Genomic DNA, 22615 nt, shown 5'->3' with positions numbered 1-22615 from the left:
CATGCCATCGATCTCAAGCAGAGCAAACCATCAAAAGTTGACAAGAACCAGATAGAGTGCTTCTTCTGTAAGAACCTGGGTCATTGAAAAAAGAATTATCCTACTTATATAGCCACCCTTGACCCAAACAGATCTAAGAACAAGAAAAAGAGGCAAGTAGTTGCTTCACAAGGTATTTATATGATAACATCTTATAATTTCTCTGTTTGTGATACTATTACCTGGGTATTGGATATCGAAAGTTCTATTAATATATGCAATTCATTGCAGAGACTACAGATAAGTAGAAAATTTCGAGAGGACGAACGGTTCCTTAACGTTGGAGATAGAATTCTTGTTCCAGTTCTGGCCTTGGAAACTTTACAGCTCATCTTCGAGTCCAGTAGTATCATGTTAGATGATTATCATTATTGTCCCTCTTTTATGATGAATGTCATCTCTGTAGGCCTTTTGGCCAAACTTGGTTATAAGTTTATAATAAAGGATGATTTTTGTGATATCATTATGAATGATACTATAATTATGCGTAGACAATTAAAATATGACATATATATAATATCACGGTCTGTTAGTATAATGTACACACCTAATAAACGTCCCAAAATAGATAATGTCAGCAAATCCTACCTTTGGCATTGTAGGTTTGGTCATGTGAATAAGTATAGGATTGATAGGTTGATCAAAGAATGTGTCTTTAAGATAGGTGATTGTGAATCATTGCCTACACCTGTGAATCTTGTCTACTTGATAAGATGACTAAATCACCTTTTAAAGAAAAAGGTGAAAGAGCCAGTGATGTCTTAGGTCTAATATATACTGATGCATGTGGGCCTATGAACATAAGTGCCAGAGGAGGATACTACTACTTCATTATATTTACAGACAACCTATTGAGATATGGGTATGTCTATCTTATGAAGCATAAGTCAGAATCATTTAAAATATTCAAACGATTCCATGCTGAAGTAGAGAAACAAATTAAAAAGAGTATTAAGATCCTTCAATCAGACTGAGGAGGTGAATACCTCACCAGTGAGTTTCTGACATATCTAGAAGAGAATGAGATTCTCTCACAATGGACCCCTCCTGGAACACCACAACATAATAGTGTGTCTGAGAGGAGGAATCGAACCTTGTTAGATATGGTCTGATCCATGATGAACTTTTTTAGTCTGCCAATATCCTTTTGGAGATATGCTCTAGAGACTGCCTAATATATTTTGAATAAGGTGCCCAGCAAGTCTGTCGATAAAACTCTATATGAGATATGGACTGGACGTAAGTCGGTGCTCTCACATCTTAGGATCTGGGGGTGTCTAGCTTATGTCAAGAGTTTAAAGACATATAAGCTTAGACCGAAGTCCGATAGATGCTTGTTCATAGGATACTCAAAGGAAACTAAAGGGTACTACTTCTACCTCACTGCAGAACAAAAAGTGTTTGTCAGCAGTCGGGTAGTCTTTTTGAAAAAGAAGTTCCTTGGTGAAGGAGCTAATACCCGTAAAATTAAACTTGATGAAGTTCATGAGGTGGAAGGACCGACACATACAGAATTGGGTTCGATTGGTGAATTGAATCTGAAGCCAGTAGAGACACCATTAAGGAGATCCGGTAGAGTACCGCATCAGCCGGATAGATACTATGATTTTCTGATCTGAGACGATGATCCTATTGAACTTGATGAGAACAATAAGGATCCGATCACCTATATGAAGGCCATACAAAGGCCTGACTCTCAAAAATGGCTTGAGGCCATGAAGTCCGAGATGGTGTCCATGAAGATCAATAGTGTCTGGACACTAGTTGATTTGCTCGAAAGGATAAAACCCATAGGGTGTAAATGGATTTTCAAAAGAAAAAAAGGAGTGGATGGGAAGATAGAGATCTATAAAGCCCATCTAGTTGCTAAGGATAACCGTCAGTGTTATGGTATTGACTATGATGAGACGTTCTCTCCTGTGGCAATACTCAGATCCATCCAGATTATGCTTGCTATCGCTGCACACTTAGATTATGAGATCTGACAGATGGATGTCAAAATTACTTTTCTTAATGGAGAGCTAGAAGAAGAGGTGTATATGATACAACCTGAAGGGTTCACATCCACAGACGAGTCAAAAGTGTGCAAGCTGAAAAGGTCAATTTATGGACTTAAGCAGGCATCGAGGAGTTGGAACTGCATTTTGATAAAGTAATCAAAACATATGGCTTCGTTAGGAATGAAGAAGAGCCTTGCATCTACAAATGGGCTTCCGATTCTGTGATCATTTTTTTTGAATTGTATGTAGATGACATACTATTACTAAAAAATGACATCCCAACTTTGCAGAGTGTGAAGTTATGGTTATCATCACAGTTCTCCATGAAGGACTTGGGAGAAGTATCCTACATCCTAGGGATGAAGATCTATAGGGATAGATCTAGAAGATTGCTTGGATTATTTCAATCTACATATATTGACACCTTATTGAAGTGGTTCAACATGGATAATTTTAAGAAAGTCTATCTTTCGATAGGCCATGGAATTACTCTTTCCAAGAAAGATTGTCTGACAACTCCTGAGGAGAGAGAGCGCATGAGTAGAATACCATATGCTTCGACAGTAGGATCTATCATGTACGCTATGACATGTATGAGGCCGGATGTGGCCTATTCACTAGGGGTAGTAAGTAGGTACCAGTCAGATTCAAGTGAGAAGCATTGGAAGATTGCAAAAGCAATTCTTAAGTATTTGAGAAATACTAAAGACCAATGGCTTATCTATGGAGACTCTGATCTGAAACTTGTGAGATATTTTGATTTCAATTTTCAGTCAGATTGTGATGACAGCAGAAGCGTGTCGGCCTACGATTTACCTTGAATGGAGGAGCTATTTATTGAAAAAGTTTCAAGCAATATACTGTGGCTGATTTTGTATGCGAAGCGGAATATATTGCTGCATCGGATGCTGCAAAGGAGACGGTGTGGTAGTGAAAGTTCATTATCGAGCTAAAAATTATACCTTCCATTGATGATCCTATCCTGCTGTATTGTGACAGCTCCAGTGCCATAGCTCAAGTGAAAGAATGTAAATCGCACTATCGTACTAAACATATTCTGCGCCGCTATCACCTAGTATGAGAGATCATGAATCGAAGTGACGTCGAGCTTCAGAAGATCGATGGAAAGGAGAACCTAGCGACCCCTTCACTAAAGCTCTCAAGATCAAAAAGTTCGATGACTTCAAATGGAAGATGGGTATAAGATACTACCCTGATTGACTTTAGTCCAAGTGGGAGTTGTTGAAAATTATGTCATAAAACCAATCATGTGATGATTGAGTTCATCCTTGTATATAAATTATTGATTATTGAATAATAGTTATTCTGATATTTTTCATCATAAAGTGACATCTTCTTTGAACTCTTGTATTGTGATGAAGCCCCTAAAACTATGCTAGTGTACGATAAAGAGAAAATTTATCGTATAGTTCTTAAATAAGTTCGCGACCAAATGATACATCATTACGAGATGATGACGTTTATTGAGTGAAGGTCATTGTGTGTCATATGGATTGGTTGTCCTCTTAACCAAGGAGTGTGGTGACACTGATATGACATGCAGGTGAGATGTAAGGGTACATCATCACTGAACAAGTGACTCACCTACTGAGCATTCTGCTGTCAAGAGCTACTCGCGAAACACATGGATATAAATATCCTTCAGACCTGAGATCACTATAGTAACTTGCAAGCAACTCACTGTGCTTTGGTGTCGAACTATCTAGATTTTTAATATAGTGACAGAAGGCTACTGGGTACAGTTAAGTACTTACGAAGTCTGTGTATGGATCAAGATGGGATTGATCCCTCTGGATTATTGGAGTTGATGTATCGCTGTATGTTAATTTAGTAAAGTCTTGGCCAGGGTAATCCATGAGATAGATTTGAAAGATTGAAATACAATGTGGATGAAGCAATCTCGGTTGACAGTTAACCTGAGATCATCCTATAGCATCCAGGATCAACAAGATGAATTATGCGGTAACCATGAGTATGGGTTCTAAAATATTTTTTTACGATAATTCGACCTATCTGGACGTCGAAAATCATTGCTAGATGGTATCTTGATTAGTGCAAGAATTGGTTCCTGTGCTACCGACTTAGTGTTTGAATCTATGGAATCAAGCATACAAGTCAGACAAAGTAAGAAGAAATTGACTATGTTTATATGTCCAATCTGAAAGTACTTGACTTGATTGAATATATAAGTTAACTTGATTGAGAATTGAGTTATGGGTCAAATGGGATTGAAGAGTTGACTATGTCTAGCTAGCACTACACATGAGATTCAGATTCAATCCCGGAGATGAATAATTTCTATCTATGATCTATGAAATATATGAAAGATTGGATATAAGTACTAATTAATTTTAGATTAGATCTAAATTCATTAGACTTAAATAGATCTAAAATCTAAGTAAGACTTGGTACAAAAAGTCCTAAAGAGTTTAGGATTGACAGCCTTTCGAAATTATTTCGAACCGACTTCGAATCAGACTCGAATCGGATCTGTTTTGGATGAGATATGAGTATTCCTACTTGCACTAAGAATATCCACTCATGAAGTATGACCAAAAATTGATTTGGTACTTATTTGGGGCATCCCAAGTGGGTGTGGGAGTAGGTGCAAAGTGGATGTCATAAGTGATGGCAATTATATCTCATATAGGAGTCCTTCTTTCATGAGTATTGGATCAATTCAAATCAGATTTGAATAAAGAGTCCTCCTCTCATTGAGTCATGAGAATCATCTATAAATAAAGAGGGTCTCTACCTATGGATGAGAGAAGAGCATAAAATAGCAAACAAATCAAATTGAGAGAAGAGAAAAATAGAGAGAGACAGGCGTGTGAAAAGAGAGGTCTTTCATCTTCTATATCTCTCCCTTTGTTGCCGCCTCCTCTCCTTGGGTGTAGATCCTTCTTGGGCATCCCACTTGCTGGTATGAGATGTCACACCATCACATCTCATCTCTTGATTGATTGAGTTGCGAAGTCAATTGGATTGGAGTTCATCCTGCTTTCCTACAACGTCTGACGTGCATGCAAAATAAAGGGTCTGTATATCCAAGCTTCTGTGAAGGTTTATATCAGATAATTTGGAATTTGATCCCTGGTTCTGCTGTGATTCAAGTAAGGATTTGATCCATAAACAAGTAGAACATTGAAAAAAAATTTTAGATACAATCTGGACATTCTGGAGGAAAACTGTTGCAGGTACCTGACCTCAACAATGAGGACTCTATCATCACCTTCCTTGATGGGCTCAAATCGTGGGCCAAGATGGAGTTGCAGCGAAGAGGAGTCAAGAGTTTGAATAAGGTGATAGCTCAAGCAGAGTCTCTCATTGAGTTCAAGACTCAACCCATAGCTCCCAAAGCCCAAGCATCAAAATAGGGCAAAGGTGGGGGAGTGAAATTAGGTCACAAGGGAGGTGGAAAAGGCTCGAATTCGAATTCCTCAAGTGGAGGGGCTTCCCAAGCGAAGGGCAGAGGGATGGCGCAAGGCACCAGCACTATCTCATGCTACATTTGCAATAGACCGCACAAGATGAAGGATTGTCCATTGAGGGGCAAGATGGCATCTATGGTAGTGGAGGAGTAGCAGGAGACCGACCAAAGGATGGGTTCACTCAGTCTCAACATCCTGAAGTACAAGGGGCCACGAGGCTTACTCTACACACTTGTCAGCATCGGTGGTCACACCTTTCAAGCACTCATTGATACGGGTGCCACTAACTTCTTCGTGGATTTAACAACGGCAAAGAAGCTCAACTTGAAGATTGAATGTGATGAACACACATTCAAGGTAGTCAATTCTGCAAAGGTAGCTACAAGTGGAATGGCGAAGAATGTTGACATCCAATTTGGCTACAAATAGAACGGCAAAGGATGTTAAGATTGGACAAGTGACGGTGATAGTCGCCCCTATTGATGACTACTAGGTGGTCATCGATATGTCTTTACTTACCTAGCTACAAGCCATGGTAAAGGCAGATTCAGATGTGGTGGTGGTCCTGAATTTGAGTGGACCTTGCGTGGTTCAAAGGAAGTGAGTTAGAGGGACTCTGCAGTGAGTCTTATTGGTGATGCAACTTGCTAAGGGACTAAGAAGGAGACTTCCAACATACATTGCATCCCTTTAAAAGGAAGACTTGCTAGAAGGAGAGGAGATTCTAGCACCCATCAAGAGTGTTCTCACTGAATTTGGAGCTGTGATGCCCCCCAAATTATCCAAGCAATTTGCACGAAAGAGAAAAATCAATCATCGAATTGATTTAGTGCAGGGAGCACATCCCCTAACTTAAGCACCATATAGGATGGCCCCACCTGAAGTCGAGGATCTGAGGAGATAGCTAACGGAGTTGGTGGATGACGGGTTCATCCAACCTTCGAAGAGTCTGTATGGAGCATCGATACTTTTTTCAGAAAAAGCATGATGGTTCGTTGAGACTTTGCATCGATTACAGGGCTCTCAACAAGCTCATGATGAAGAATAAGTACCCTATTCCTCATATTGATGATTTGTTCGATCAACTTGGTAAGGCATGGTGGTTTTTCAAGTTGGATCTTTATAGTGGGTACTATCAGGTTCGCATGACGGAGGAGGATATCGAGAAGACTGCATGTGTGACAAGGTATGGGAGGTTCAAGTACCTTGTCATGCCTTTTGGCCTCACCAATGCATCAGTAACCTTCTGTGCTTTGATGCAATGTGTACTCCATGACTTCATCGATAAATTCATCATATTATATTTGGATGACATTGTTGTGTATAGCTAGACATTTGACGAGCATGTGGCGTGCCTGAGGCAAGTCCTCTCCATCCTACGGCAACACCAGCTCTTTGTGAAGAGGGAGAAGTGCATGTTTGCATAGTGGAGGGTGCCATTCCTCAAGCACATCATTGGGGATGGAAAGCTCATGATGGATCCTTCGAAAATTTTAGCCATAACTGAGTAGGAGGTACCTACATGTGTTACACACTTACGCTCTTTTCTTGATTTGGCAAATTATTATAGGAAGTTCATCATTAGATATGTGAAGTTGTGCACCCCATTGATGGAATTATTAAAAAAGGGTCAACCATGGCAGTGGTTGAATCAATGTCAGGAGGCATTCGATTATCTCAAGCAGGCGGTCATAGAGGAATCGGTCCTCATGCTGTCGGACTTCTTCCTTCCTTTTAAAGTTCACACTGATTCATCGGATTTTGCCATTGGGGGGGAACTCATGTAGGAAGGACACTCAGTGGCCTATGAGAGTCGGAAGTTGAACAACATCGAGCACAGGTATTGTTGGATGTGTGCCTGAGAAAGCCAATTGTTGGCTGACATATTGTGATTCCAAAGCTTGTATTTGTGCATGTAAAATTTTATTATTAATAAAAAAAGCTTCTTATTTTCAATCATACTTTTGTGTCCATGATTTGTCGTTAAAATTAACAAAGATGATTTTGTATATTCTCAAGGTGTTGAGAATTTGAGAAATACATAATTGTGGTTAATTTTTAAATACTTTCGATCATAGAATCATCACAAAGGATAGTCATTGATCTCATCAAGATCGATGCATGGATCACCTTCTTTCCAGATAGATGGGTCTTGAGTTTGTAATGTAGAGATACTAAAGTGAGAGTACAGGTAGTTGTTAGAGAATAACTTGCACTGAACGTGACCATCACAAGAAATCACTTGGATATCTACTCACTTGTTAGTGGTTGTCTCGATGTTGTAGTAGTGTAAGTGGTCCTTATTGAAATTTTCATGGTGCAGCGGAAGGACTGGATGTTTAAAATTTTTATTCAAAACACACTGAAATCCTAGAACCCAGAACCCCTTGACTATAACAATCAAAGCATAATTAATCTTGGATAAGAAGAATACCTATAGTATTAATCCCAATTCTGATAGAGCTTCCACTAGGTGCCCAAGTGTTCACCCTCTAATAGTGATCCACATGAAAATTGGACCAAAGACAGTACTCCTCCTTCACCTTGCTTCAAGAGTTCTAGCCCCTAGAACTCGACTAGCCTTGTACCGATCAGGTTCTTCAAGAACCTGACTCGACTCTCATAGAATCTCCTTTGAACTTCTAAATCCCCTTCTTTAGGACCTTTCCAACCCTTGGTTAGACCTAATTAGGCTTTGTCCTAATCCCCAAAACTTTATCCTAAAACTAATATGGGTTGTAAGTGTAGGAACCAGATCTAGGATTTCAGGGTTAGATCTTGAAACTTTTTCAAGATCATACAGCGGAAGACTAAAATAAATCAAAATTTATTTTCTAAAACCAGAGAATCCCTAGATCTAAGATCCTATTACATGATTATTACATGGAATTAAATCAAAAATTAAAATATATAAATATAGCATGAACTACATGTTGATCATATCAACATATTTTTATACCACATCTAATGTATGTATTAAACAATAGATCAGATCTATTACCTTGCAAGTTAGACGCTCTAACCTCACTGATCCAGGCTTAAGGATGATGTTGCAAGCCGCACACATGTCCGGCCTCTAGGAGTCGTCCACACGAGTCCACGAATCTCGATCAGAAGTCCTACTTCAGGAAATCAGCACAGTATGCTAGTACTGCGCTGATCCTTCTTTGATGGTTGATCAGGTGCCTCCTTCTTCTTGATTTGGACTCTTCCAAAGATGGAAAGTAGAAGGAGAAGTTTCAGATCTGAGATGCTCTCAGGAAACTCAAGATGGAAGGAGGAAAGATATGAAAATAAAAACCCTAGAAGAAGACCCTCTTCTTCTTCACGTTTTTCTCTCTAAACACCCAAACTTGTGTCTTTTATATCTCTACGACACAAAGGTATTTATCTCTGATTTTTGGATGGTAGAAAGGTCTCTCAAATATCTATCTCTTCCTAAAGTTTCATGAAGAAACTCATCTTATATAGAGAGATATAATAGAGTCCTTGTCTAGGTCAAACACCTAGTCAAGGCTTATCCAAACATGGCAAGTTAAGGGACGCCCAACTCTTGAGCACCTCCTCCATATTTTTGTGCATGGATCACAAAAAAAGGGTGCACAATGTATACCCTAAAAGCCACAAAAATTCCAAAAAAAATTTGGATAAATTCGGTGCAAAATTGAAAGAGTTTTGGATTTCTAAAACTCTATCTCATAGAATTCGAAATCCAAACTTATTCCTTTTAGATTTGATCCAAACCACCTTCCATGTAAGAAATAAGAGAGGAGACCTTTTGTGAACGTGGGAGAGATCTGGGAGAGGGCTTTTGTCGCACAAAATAAGTGGAGATTGGCGTTGCATAAGAGAGAGGGCATGGAGAAGGTTTATGTGGCGCAAGGTGGAATCCTAGTCCTACTAGGATTCTGTCTCATAACTTGTTTTAATTTGGTTTCTCAAACCAAATCAAATCAAAATTAGATCAACCGAATTAAAATAGGTTTTAACCCAATTAAGAACCTAATTTAATCAGATTAAATTAGATTTAAATCTGATTTAATTTTCTAATCAAATTAGAAATTAGATTGACCCAAGTCCTAGTTGAACTAGGACTAGTTTTTCCTTGCACTTGGCTTATCCAATAAACCAATTGGACTTGATCCAATCAAGCCCAAACCAAATCTAATTAAATCATATTTAATTATACTTAATCTCATCCCATTGGCTTAATCAAATTAAGCCAATTAGCAATCAAATTGCTAATCGATCCTCCTGCAACACTTGCACTGGGTTAAATATCAATCGTATTGATCATCTAACCCTAGAACGATTCTTAATCGTTGATCAACCATCCGATCGGATCATGAACTCTAATGTGTGTGACCTCATAGGTCCGAACCTAAGCCGGTAGCATAGGAACAAATTCCTATACCAATCGAAGTGACCATCTAGCAATGGTACCCGACGACCGGATAGGTCGAATGTGTAGAACAACATCCTTAGAACCCATGCGGATATAGTTTTCATATAATTCATCCCCTTGACCAAAATGATCATAGGACACCCCAGAGTTTAACTGTCAACTCTGATCAGATTGTCCACATTGTATTTCAAAATATCAAATCCATCTGATGGATTACCCTGGCCAAGGTTTTGCTAAATTGAAATACAGCGACTCATTCTTCTCCAACTCTTGGAGTGATCAATCCCATCTCGATCACACTCTGACTTCGCAAGTACTTGACTGTGCCCAGAAGCCTTCCGTCCCTGAATTAGAAATTCAGTTAGTCCAGTACCAAAGCACAGTGAGTTGCTTGCAAGTCACTGAGGTGATCTCAAGTCTAAGGGACACTTATACTTATATCCCATCAGAGACATTCTCGACAGCAGAATGCTCTGGAGTTGGTCACGTTCAATGACGATGTACCCTTACATCTCACCTGTATGCTATACCAGTGTCTCCACACTCTTTGGTTAAGAGGACAACCAACCCATATGGCCTACAGCGACCTATGCTCGATAGAAGCTGTTGTCCTTATTAACAGCCTATCATTTGGTCGTGAACTGTTTTAAGGACTAATCGATAAATCCTCTCTTTATCGAATCTAAATAGTCCTAAGGACTTCATCATAACAACGGAGTTCATTAGAAGATGAAAGCTTATGATGAAGATGCCAAATATATTTTATTTATTAACAAATCAATTATAATACTTGGTTGCTCAACCGTCAACAGCTTGACGATTGGCTTTTTGGGACACATTTCCCAACAACTCCCACTTGTCCTAAAGCCACTCGGCACAGTATCTAATACCCATCTTCGACTTGTGGTTGTCGAACTCCTTTATTGCCAGGGCTCTAGTGAAGGGGTCGGCTAGGTTCTCCTTTCAGTCGATCTTCTGAAGGTCGACGTCACCTCGATCCACGATCTCTCGGACCAGGTGGAAGCGGTGCAAGATGTGCTTCATCCGCTGATGTGCTTTGGGTTCCTTCACCTGAGCTATGGTACCAGTGCTGTCGCAGTAGAGCAGGACTGGACCATCGAAGGAGGATGCTACTCCGAGCTCATTGATGAATTTCCTCAGCCACACAGCTTTCTTCGCGGCATCCGATGCTGCGATGTACTCCGCTTCACAAATAGAGTCCGCCACAGTATGCTGCTTGGAACTCTTCCAGCAGATGGCTCCACCATTCAGAGTAAAGATATAACCCGACACACTCCTGCTGTCATCATGGTCAGATTGAAAGCTGGAGTCTGTGAACCCCACAAGTTTCAGATCTGACTCGCCATAAACCAACCATTGGTCCTTAGTATTTCTCAAATACTTAAGGATGGCTTTAACCACTTTCCAGTGGTTTTCTCCAGGATCAGATTGGTATCTACTCACTACTCCTAGTGAGTATGCCACATCTGGTCTTGTACATGTCATGGCGTACATGATAGATCCCACGACTGAAGCATATGGGACTCTACTCATACGCTCTCTCTCTTCAGGAGTTGTCGGACAATCCTTCTTAGAGAGAGAAATTCTTTGGCCTATCGGTAGATAGCCCTTCTTGGAATTCTCCATGCTGAACCTCTTCAGCACAGTGTCTATGTACATGGACTGGGATAACCCAAGCATCCTTTTAGATCTATCCCTATAGATCTTCATCCCTAGGATGTAGGATGCTTCACCCAAGTCCTTCAGGAAGAACTGTGATGACAACCAAACTTTTATTCCCTGTAGTGCGGGGATGTCATTCCCGATTAAGAGAATGTCATCCACGTACAAGACAAGAAATACCACAACTGGACCATTTGCCCATTTATAGATGCAGGGCTCTTCTCCATTCTTAATGAAGCCATACGTTTTGATCACCTTATCAAAACGCATGTTCCAACTCTGAGAAGCTTGCTTCAGTCCATAAATGGATCTCTGAAGCTTGCACACCTTGGACTCATCTGTGGATGTAAACCCTTCAGGTTATATCATATACACCTCTTCAGTCAGCTCTCCATTCAGGAAAGCTGTCTTTACATCCATCTGCCAGATCTCATAATCCAGATGGGCAGCTATTGCAAGCATTATCCGAATAGATTTGAGCATTGCCATAGGGGAAAATATCTCATCATAGTCAATACCATAACGTTGACGATACCCCTTGGCAACCAGACGGGCTTTATAGGTCTCCACCTTTCCGTCTGCGCCCCTCTTCCTTTTGAAGACCCATTTACACCCAATGGGTTTAACCCCTTCAGGTGGGTCAACCAATGTCCATACATCATTGACCTTCATGGACTCCATTTCGAATTTCATGGCTTCAAGCCATTTCTCAGAATCAGGTCTCTGCATAGCATCCATATAGGTGATCGGATCCTCATTATTCTCATCAAGTTTGATGGGATCACCGTTTCGGACCAAGAAACCGTAGTATCTGTCCGGCTGACGCGGTACTCTACCGGATCGCCTTAATGGTGCTGGTATATTGGGCTCCGGATCTGATCTAATCATATCTGACTCAGGTTCAGCTATTGGTGTCGGTCCTTCTACCTGTTGAACTTCATCAAGTTCAACCTTAGAGGCAACGGTTCCTTCACCAAGGAACTCCTTTTCTAAAAAGATTGCCTTAAGGCTGACGAACACCTTTTGTTCATCAGCATGGTAGAAAAAATATCCTTTTGTCTCTTTGGGGTACCCTATGAATGAGCATTTGTCAGACCTAGGTCCAAGTTTGTCTGTGACTAATCGTTTGACATAGGCCGGGCACCCCCAGACCCTGAGGTGTGAAAGTACTGGCTTACGCCCTGTCCATATCTCATATGGAGTCTTAATTACAGACTTACTTGGAATCCTATTTAACAGATAACAGGCCGATTCGAGTGCATATCCCCAGAAGGATATCAGCAAGCTAGCAAAAACCCATCATGGATCGGACCATGTCTAACAAAGTCCAATTCCTCCTTTCAAACACACCATTATGCTGTGGTGTTCCTGGAGGAGTCCATTGAGAGAGAATCCCATTCTCTCCTAGATATGTGAGAAACTCACTAGAAAGATATTCTCCTCCTCGATCAGATCGAAGAGTTTTAATACCCTTCCCCGTTTATTTTTTTACTTCACTTCGGAATCGTTTGAACATTTCAAATGAATCTGACTTATGTTTCATCAGATAGACATATCCATATCGGGATAGGTCATCCGTGAAAGTTATGAAGTAGAAATATCCACCTCTAGCACTGGTGCTCATGGGCCCGCATACATCAATATGTACTAGGCCCAAGAGCTCAGTAGCTCTCTCACCTTTTCCAGTAAAAGATGACTTGGTCATTTTACCAAGAAGACAGGACTCACAGGTTGGAAGTGATTCACAATCACTAACTTCGAAGATTTCCTCTTGAGTCAACCTGTTTATTCTGTTCTTGTTTATATGACCTAGCCTACAGTGCCATAAGTAGATATCTGACACACTATCTAATCTAGGGTGCTTGCCAGTTGAATAGACTCTTATCGAGCTTGTTATTTTTGGTCTGGCTCTGCACTGATGTCCCAGCCTGAACTTGCACCTTCTTCACTTTCTTCTTCTTATTCTTTTTTCCTTTCTTAAAAGGTCGAGAACCAGAAGACGAACCTCCCACTAAGTTCACCGACTCCTTGTGAAGTTGGTGATCCTTCTCAAAGTTCTGAAGCAACCCCAGTAACCCGTGGTAGTTCTCTTCAGGCTTTGTCATTCTATAATGAGTGAGGAATGGGAGATAAGACTTGGGCAGCGAGTTCAGTATTGCATCTTTCCCAAGCTGCTCATGCAAGGAAAAGTCGAGCTTGCTCAATCATTCCATCAGCTCGATCATGTACAATACATGATCAGTGACAGAGGCACCATCCCGCATTTTGGCGTTGAAGATGGCACAACTAGTCTTGTGCCTCTCCACGTCATCGGGTGTGCCAAAGGCATCCTCCAACACTTGAAGCATGTCCTTTGACTGAGCCATCTCGAATCTACGACTGAACTCATCGCTCATGGCAGCCAGCATGATACAGCGCACCGTGGTCCGGTCACTGAGCCACTTCTGGTAAGTGTCTCTGACTGTTCCACGTACATTGACAGCTCGCTCCTCAGGTGCAGGATCTATTATCACATATAGGATCCGTTCATGCTCCAGGACTATCTTCAACTTTCGGTACCAGCTATCGAAGTTGGGTCCCACCAACTTATCATTGTCCAACAATGATCGGAGCGATAGGGAAGTGGCCATATTTGCACAAAGGAGAACCATAACCTAATTAGTAATTGATTCATTAAACCTAAAGATTTGGACTTTAATCAAAAGGTTTCTCCCACTATTTTATTCGAATTGGTAGCCTCTACCTCCAACTCGAGGAATTACCCTAATTCCTTAGCGGGTACTAGAATCCACTTAGACTGCACACAAGCCCAACTTTGGTTGGTCAACCCATGTACATCTAAGGGTAGGTTCATAACCAATTATTTCTCTAAACAATTTCTAGTAATTTTAATTTTGCCCCAGAAACCTAATCAGTAGGCTTTGGCCTCCACTGTAAGGATCCAGTTAGGTCCAACCATTAACATGATCATACTTGGTGTATCTAACCAACGAATGATTAAGCCCAACTTTGGTTGGCTCACCTAACCACCATTAGAGAGACACTTCCAAGTCATCATATGATGAGTGATAATTCCATTAGTCAACAAGCACCAGGCCTTTGGGTCTGCAATGATTATTGAGTTAATGGACTCATTATCAAATACCTTAATGGGAGGCTATGACTCAGTTATCTCCATAACTTTGTCATTTTAAGGACCTAATAATTTTAGAGGATTTAAATAATTTAGATGATGAGGTCAGATGAACCAGCTTATCATGATCCTCCCACTGACTTCACCAAGTCAGCTTAAGGGAGACCAGGGCTGGTCTAGGAGCACCTAAATCAGTCACACTGATTTACCTAGCTGACATGGGTCAGCTCGAATAGTCAAGTGATCCGATCAAAACATAATTTCACCAAGAGGCCAGGTAAGTTCAATCAGTGGGAGGGTCTGCCAAAGCTTGCCTTAGACACCATCGAAAATGGTCAGGTAAGCGGGCTCCCAATTAAAAACCACCAGTCTGGTTTACCTTAGACACCAACTGGTTTAATTAGTTTCGATTAGATCAACCTAACAGTTCGTGCTAGACCGCTTAGCCAAGAATCAAGTTCATTTGGTTCTCGTTAAAGACATGGACTTGACCAACTACAACTATTGTAATTGATCAAGAGAATCCTTGACCTAATCTAAGACAACAATTGATTAGATTTAGTCAATTTTCTAATTAAGTCCATCTTTAATCTAACCATAGGTCTAACCCAATTAATGGACCTAATTCCCACTAACCCATTAACCCAATGTGTTATGATTTGTGTCTTAGGTTCTTCAATTCACAATCCTAGAACCTAATCAAACAACTTCTTAATTCTTAATTAAGTTTTGGGCTGAGGGTTGGGTTCGGCTTTTCAAAAAATAATTTTTATATTTGTAAAATAATTTTACAATATGATTCTACCAACCATATTGCATGTTTGATTCATAATCAAGATGCAAGTGAAATAAACATGAAACTACTTTAGATCTAATCTAAACAGGTTCATGTAATTGAAACAATTTCAACTTTAAATAATTTCTTTGCACAAAAATTATTAACAAAGAGATTTTATTTCAGATTTGAACATCTTTTAAATCTAATAAATCATAAATTTAATCTAGATCATATCTAATAAATTTATGATTAAAGATAGATCTACACAAACTAGGACAACCTTTGCACTGTAAGGGGTAAACCTTACAGCAGGACAACCTTGCAGTTTGTGATTGATCTAAAATTTTAATTTCAGATTTAATAATCAGATTATAAATTATATCTAATCTAAAAATAATCTAAGCATGTATAAATAATCATGTAATAAAGAACCTAGGCTCTGATACCAATTGTAGGAACCAGATCTAGGATTTCAGGGTTAGATCTTGAAACTTTTTCAAGATCATACAGCGGAAGACTAAAATAAATCAAAATTTATTTTCTAAAACCAGAGAATCCCTAGATCTAAGATCTTATTACATGATTATTACATAAAATTAAATCAGAAATTAAAATATATAAATATAGCATGAACTACATGTTGATCATATCAACATGTTTTTATACCACATCTAATGTATGTATTAAACAATAGATCAGATCTATTACCTTGCAAGTTAGATGCTCTAACCTCGCTGATCCGGGCTTAAGGATGATGTTGCAAGCCGCACACGCGTCCGGCCTCTAGGAGTCATCCACACGAGCCCACGAATCTCGATCAGAAGTCCTGTTTCAGGAAATCAGCACAGTATGCTAGTACTGCGTTGATCCTTCTTTGATGGTTGATCAGGTGCCTCCTTCTTCTTGATTTGGACTCTTCCAAAGATGAAAAGTAGAAGAAGAAGTTTCAGATCTGAGACGCTCTCAGGAAACTCAAGATGGAAAAAGGAAAGATATGAAAATAAAAACCCTAGAAGAAGACCCTCTTCTTCTTCACATTTTTCTCTCTAAACACCCAAACTTGCATCTTTTATATCTCCACGACCCAAAGGTATTTATCTCTGATTTTTGGACGGCAGAAAGGTCTCTCAAATATCTATCTCTTTCTAAAACTTTATGAAGAAACTCATCTTATATAGAGAGATATGATAGAGTCCTTGTCTAGGTCAAACACCTAGTCAAGGCTTATCCAAACATGGCAAGTTAAGGGATGCCCAACTCTTGAGCACCTCCTCCATATTTTCATGCATAGATCATAAGAAAAGGGTTCACAATGTATATCCTAAAAGTCACAAAAATTCCAAAAAAAATTTGGATAAATTTGGTGCAAAATTGAAAGAGTTTTGGATTTCTAAAACTCTATCTCATAGAATTCGAAATCCAAACTTATTCCTTTTAGATTTGATCCAAACCACCTTCCATGTAAGAAAGAAGAGAGGAGACCTTTTGTGAACGTGGGAGAGATCTGGGAGAGGGCTTTTGTCACCCAAAATAAGTGGAGATTGGCATTGAATAAGAGAGAGGGCATGGAGAAGGTTTATGTGGCGCAAGGTGGAATCCTAGTCCTACTAGGATTCTGTCTCATAACTTGTTTTAATTTGGTTTCTCAAACCAAATCAAATCAAAATTAGATCAACCCAATTAAAATAGATATTAACCCAATTAAGAACCTAATTTAATCAGATTAAATTAGATTTAAATCTAATTTAATTTTTTAATCAAATTAGAAATTAGATTGACCCAAGTCCTAGTTGAACTAGGACTAGTTTTTCCTTACACTTGGCTTATCCAATAAACCAATTGGACTTGATCCAATCAAGCCCAAACCAAATCTAATTAAATCATATTTAATTAGACTTAATCTCATCCCATTGGCTTAATCAAATTAAGCCAATTAGCAATCAAATTGCTAATCGATCCTCCTGCAACACTTGCACTGGGTTAAATATCAATCGTATTGATCATCTAACCCTAGAACGATTCTTAATCATTGATCAACCATCCGATCGGATCATGAACTCTAATGTGTGTGACCTCATAGGTCCGAACCTAAGCTGGTAGCATAGGAACAAATTCCTATACCAATCAAAGTGACCATCTAGCAATGGTACCCGACGACCGGATAGGTCGAATGTGTAGAACAACATCCTTAGAACCCATGCGGATATAGTTTTCATATAATTCATCCCCTTGACCAAAATGATCATAGGACACCCCAGAGTTTAACTATCAACTCTGATCAGGTTGTCCACATTGTATTTCAAAATATCAAATCCATCTGATGGATTACCCTGGCCAAGGTTTTGCTAAATTGAAATACAGCGACTCATTCTTCTCCAACTCTTGGAGTGGTCAATCCCATCTCGATCACACTCTGACTTCGCAAGTACTTGACTGTGCCCAGAAGCCTTCCATCCCTGACTTAGAAATTCAGTTAGTCCAGTACCAAAGCACAGTGAGTTGCTTGCAAGTCACTGAGGTGATCTCAAGTCTAAGGGACACTTATACCTATATCCCATCAGAGACATTCTCGACAGCAGAATGCTCTGGAGTTGGTCACGTTCAATGATGATGTACCCTTACATCTCACCTGTATGCCATACCAGTGTCTCCACACTCTTTGGTTAAGAGGACAACCAACCCATATGGCCTACAGCGACCTATGCTCGATAGAAGCTGTTGTCCTTATTAACAGCCTATCATTTGGTCGTGAACTGTTTTAAGGACTAATCGATAAATCCTCTCTTTATCGAATCTAAATAGTCCTAAGGACTTCATCATAACAACGGAGTTCATTAGAAGATGAAAGCTTATGATGAAGATGCCAAATATATTTTATTTATTAACAAATCAATTACAATACTTGGTTGCTCAACCGTCAACAGCTTGACGATTGACTTTTTAGGACACATTTCCCAACAGTAAGAAATAACGGAGAGACTCAAGACAAAATTGGAAAGTCTTCTAAAAAATACATCGGACACCTAGCATGCAACCCCTTTTATAGGCATCAGAGGGGCACCAAAAAGAAAGGACATGCCCATTTGAAGTGCCTTATCTAATTTGCATATCAAAAATAAGAGATCCTTCAAGCAGAAGGACTCTTATCAATGATACGTAGATTCACCCTTCCTCCCGCACGTGCATGCATGAAGAGGTGCTTTTGGTGACCCATCTGATTTTAAAAAATTCCACAATTTGCCATGTGGAAAGAAGATCAAATTATGATCTCAAATGATAAGATAAGGAAACAAAAAACTCCTCAGAAGGACTGCTTTTCGCATCTCTTCACATGATTCCTTATCACCACACACACACACATGAAGAGGGGCTACTGGCATCCAATATACCCACAAATATATCTAAAAAAAATCTAGATAAATATCCATATAAAAGCAGATCAAATTAGGAACATTATCTAGTAGGTGGCATTCCATTTAAATTAAATTTGATCAGTAAAAGGACTCTCCAAATGTGAGGAGTCGTGTGACTCATCCTCGTGCATGCACTGAGTATCCATACTTCTTTCCAATTTTCAATATCCCAAAAAATTCAAAAAAATTACAACTCATGCTTTGAGATATGTACCAGAGGATGGAGGATGATGTGGGCTACCACACACATTTGAATCCCAAGACAAAAGGACTCTATCCTTCTACTCACGTGAATATGTGTGCACCCTCTTAAATTTGTGCCAAGAGTCCTCATCCGAGAGGACTCTTATTTTTTGGTGTTAACTTGAAATGAGGCACCCCTTTTTGGGCTGCCTCTAGGTGGAATGACCTAACCCAATTGCTCACCAAATTGAGTTAGCAAATTAATGAGGATTGAGATCAAATTGATCTCTCAAGGGGCTAGGGTTTTCACACATGCTAGCATGCTTATCGGAGACCCTGATTGGATCCAAAATTTTAGTCAACCTTATCAAAAGGATCCTTGGCCAATTTTTTTTTGTGTGTGATCCATTGGATTCTATATCTAGCTAGCAATAGGTTCGGATGTAAGTTGACCTAATTTGATTAGATTTCAATCTAACTGATTTAGATCCAATCGAGCTAACCCGAGTTCAATAATTAGAATCATTTCTAATTGACGATCGAATTAGACTCTTTAATTTGATCAAACCTACAAGTCAAGATTGATATCTAGCGATGTATTATAACTATCCAAAAGATATAAAATTTGATAGAAATATCAAATATACCCTTCAGTGGCAAGTTACTGTGCAATCCAATCTTTTGATCATCCCTACATCCCAAATATATTCGTGAGTATGGAATAATGTCAAACTCAAACACATTTTCATATCGATTCTCCATCAACCAATGATAACTCCAATGATGAAGCATTAGAAACTCTTTTTAATCTCCATCTTACTTTTGACCAAAAGACTTTTTTCGAGTCATCTAGAGATGAGAATTCATAGGATGCGATCTCTTCTTACAAGGAGTGATCAATTCCATGTTGACTGACTCATAATCTTCATACATACTCCATCATATCTAAAATTTTTCGTACATATCTTATTGCCATGCCTAGGTATGAACTAAAATATAGATTCATGTGCATAAGATTCCATGATGATCTCAGGTCTAAGGATCACTTGCACAACTTCCATTTAGAGAACCATCTTTGACATGCAACCAAGGCTTCCATAAGATGTTCCCTGTCGTCGAGTCAATTCAGTGGACTCACATCTAAATGAGCACCCACATTCTTATATTAGTGTCCCTACATAGGCGGCTAGTGAGATTAGCCATCCTCTCCATCGAGCATACACAGGATGTGCTAGTCTTTCCAAAATACTGATCCCTAACTCAATACTTCTACGATCAAAAATATTGAAGATTAGAATTTTAAGATTTTAGATCTCACTAGCATGACCCATTTATGTCTCCTAAAATTATTATCCTAATCTTTAGGATTCATCATAATCTTAGACATAATAAGATGCAGCTAAAATGATGAATCAATACCTCATTTTATTATCAAATAATAAATATCATTATATAAGTTAAAAAATTATAAAGAAAAATTCCATCGCAGCATACATGCGATTGACTTGTAGGGCACTCTTCTTTCAATCTCTCACTTGCACTAAAATCAATCGTCTTTGTATTTCAATCCCATACAATCAAGATGGTGACTAAATAGTTGCTGTGGTATGGCCTTAGTAAATGGGTCAGCTATATTGTTCTTTATATCTACTCGTTCAAGGATAATATTTTGTCTCTCTATAATTTCTCAAACGAGGTGAAAGCTTCTGAGGATATGCTTGGATCTTTGATGAGACCTAAGTTTCTTAGCTTGAATAACGGCCCCAATGTCATCACAATAGATTGGCACTAGTCCTTTAATCTTAGGAACGACTCCTAATTCTATGATAAACTTTTCCATCCAGATAGCTTCTTTAGCGGCTTTACTAGCAGCGATGTACTCTGCCTCAGTGGTTAAATCAGTTACTATCTGCTGCTTGAAACTCTTCCAACTCACTGCTCCATTATTTAAGATAAACATGTACCATGATATTTATTGAGAATAGTGTCCCAAAGTCAATCGTCAGTCTGTTGATGGTTATGCTCTTTTCTGTATTAGTATATGAATTATAAATAAATAAAAGTTATTTTGGTATTTTCATCACAAATTGTTTCATCTTCTAATGAACTTCTGTGTTGTGGTGAAGTCCTTAGGACTATTTAGACTCGACAAAGGAAGATTTATCGTTTAGTCCTTAAACCTGTTCGCGATCAAATGATACGTTGTTACCAAGGACAACAACATTTATTAAGCATAGGTTGTTGTGTGCCATATGGGTTGGTTGTCCTCTTAACCAAGGAGTGTGGAGATACTGGTATGACATACAGGTGAGATATAAGGGTACATTTGCACTAAACATGATCGACTTTGGAGCTTTTTTTACTGTCAAGATTTGCTCCGATGGGATATGGGTATAACTGTCCCTCCGACCTGAGACCGCCACGGTGACTTGCAAGCAACTCACTGCACTTAGGCACTAGCTACCTGAATTTTTAATTCAGTGATGGAAGGCTACTGGGTGTAGTCAAGTACTTGACTTGTCGGTGCGTGTGTCAAGATGGGATTGACCACTCCAGTTCAAGAGCTGTGTACAGTCATGTTTCAATTTAGCAAAACCTTGGCCAGGGTAGTTCTAGTGAGGAGTCACAGGACTGTTTGAGTTGAGCACGATTCGGATGATCTAATCAGGGTTGACAGTTTAACCCTGAGTCATCCTAAACATAGGGGTCAAAAGGGATAAATTATATAGGAACCATATTCACGTAGGTTCTGAGTGTTGCAATTGTGACTATTCGATCTATCTGAACATCGGATACCAATACTAGATGGTCACTTCGATTAGTACAAGAATTGGTTCCTGTGCTACCAGCTTAGGTTCGAACCTGTGGGGTCACACATATTAAAGGTTCCTATCTGATCTGATGGCTGGTGAAGAGTCCCACTAGACTGAGACTCTTCGACCAAGAGTCCAAATGCTCGAGGACTCTATGATTGAGAATCAGGATTCTCTGATTATGAGTTTCACACATTTTGAGTACCGGGGTCAAGAGTCCCACTGGTTTGGGACTCTTCGATCAAGGTTTCATATCGATGGACTTTGATACCCGATTGCCCATCGGATTTGGACACAGTATTTATGAGAGATTTAATTAGTAATTTGATCATTAATTAACTCAATTTGATTGAGTAATTATTTTTGGATCAAGTTCAATTGAATTGGATTCAGTTGGGTTTGACCCGATTAGGTTAAGAGTTGACCTAATCGCCGAAGTGGTTTGGTCCCTGATTTGATCAGGGGTTGGGCTTAATCAATTTCTGATTTGATTAAGATTTTATTGAGCCTAATTAAGTCTAATTGTGTTGGGTTTAATTTAGTCTAATTGTGTTTAACCTATTTTAATATGGTTGGTTCAATTAGATTGCTTTAAAATTTCAAACCACCTTGACTTATCTCCCTGCGCCACCTCACTTCACCTGCGCCCATTTGAATTCACGAGAAATGAGTTCTTGTAAATTTTCTCCCACACAGAAGCCTTCCAACACCCCTTC

Source organism: Elaeis guineensis, chromosome 1 (genome assembly GCF_000442705.2).
Source record: "Elaeis guineensis isolate ETL-2024a chromosome 1, EG11, whole genome shotgun sequence".
NCBI classification, from domain to species: domain Eukaryota; kingdom Viridiplantae; phylum Streptophyta; class Magnoliopsida; order Arecales; family Arecaceae; genus Elaeis; species Elaeis guineensis.
This window is presented reverse-complemented; position numbering follows the sequence as displayed.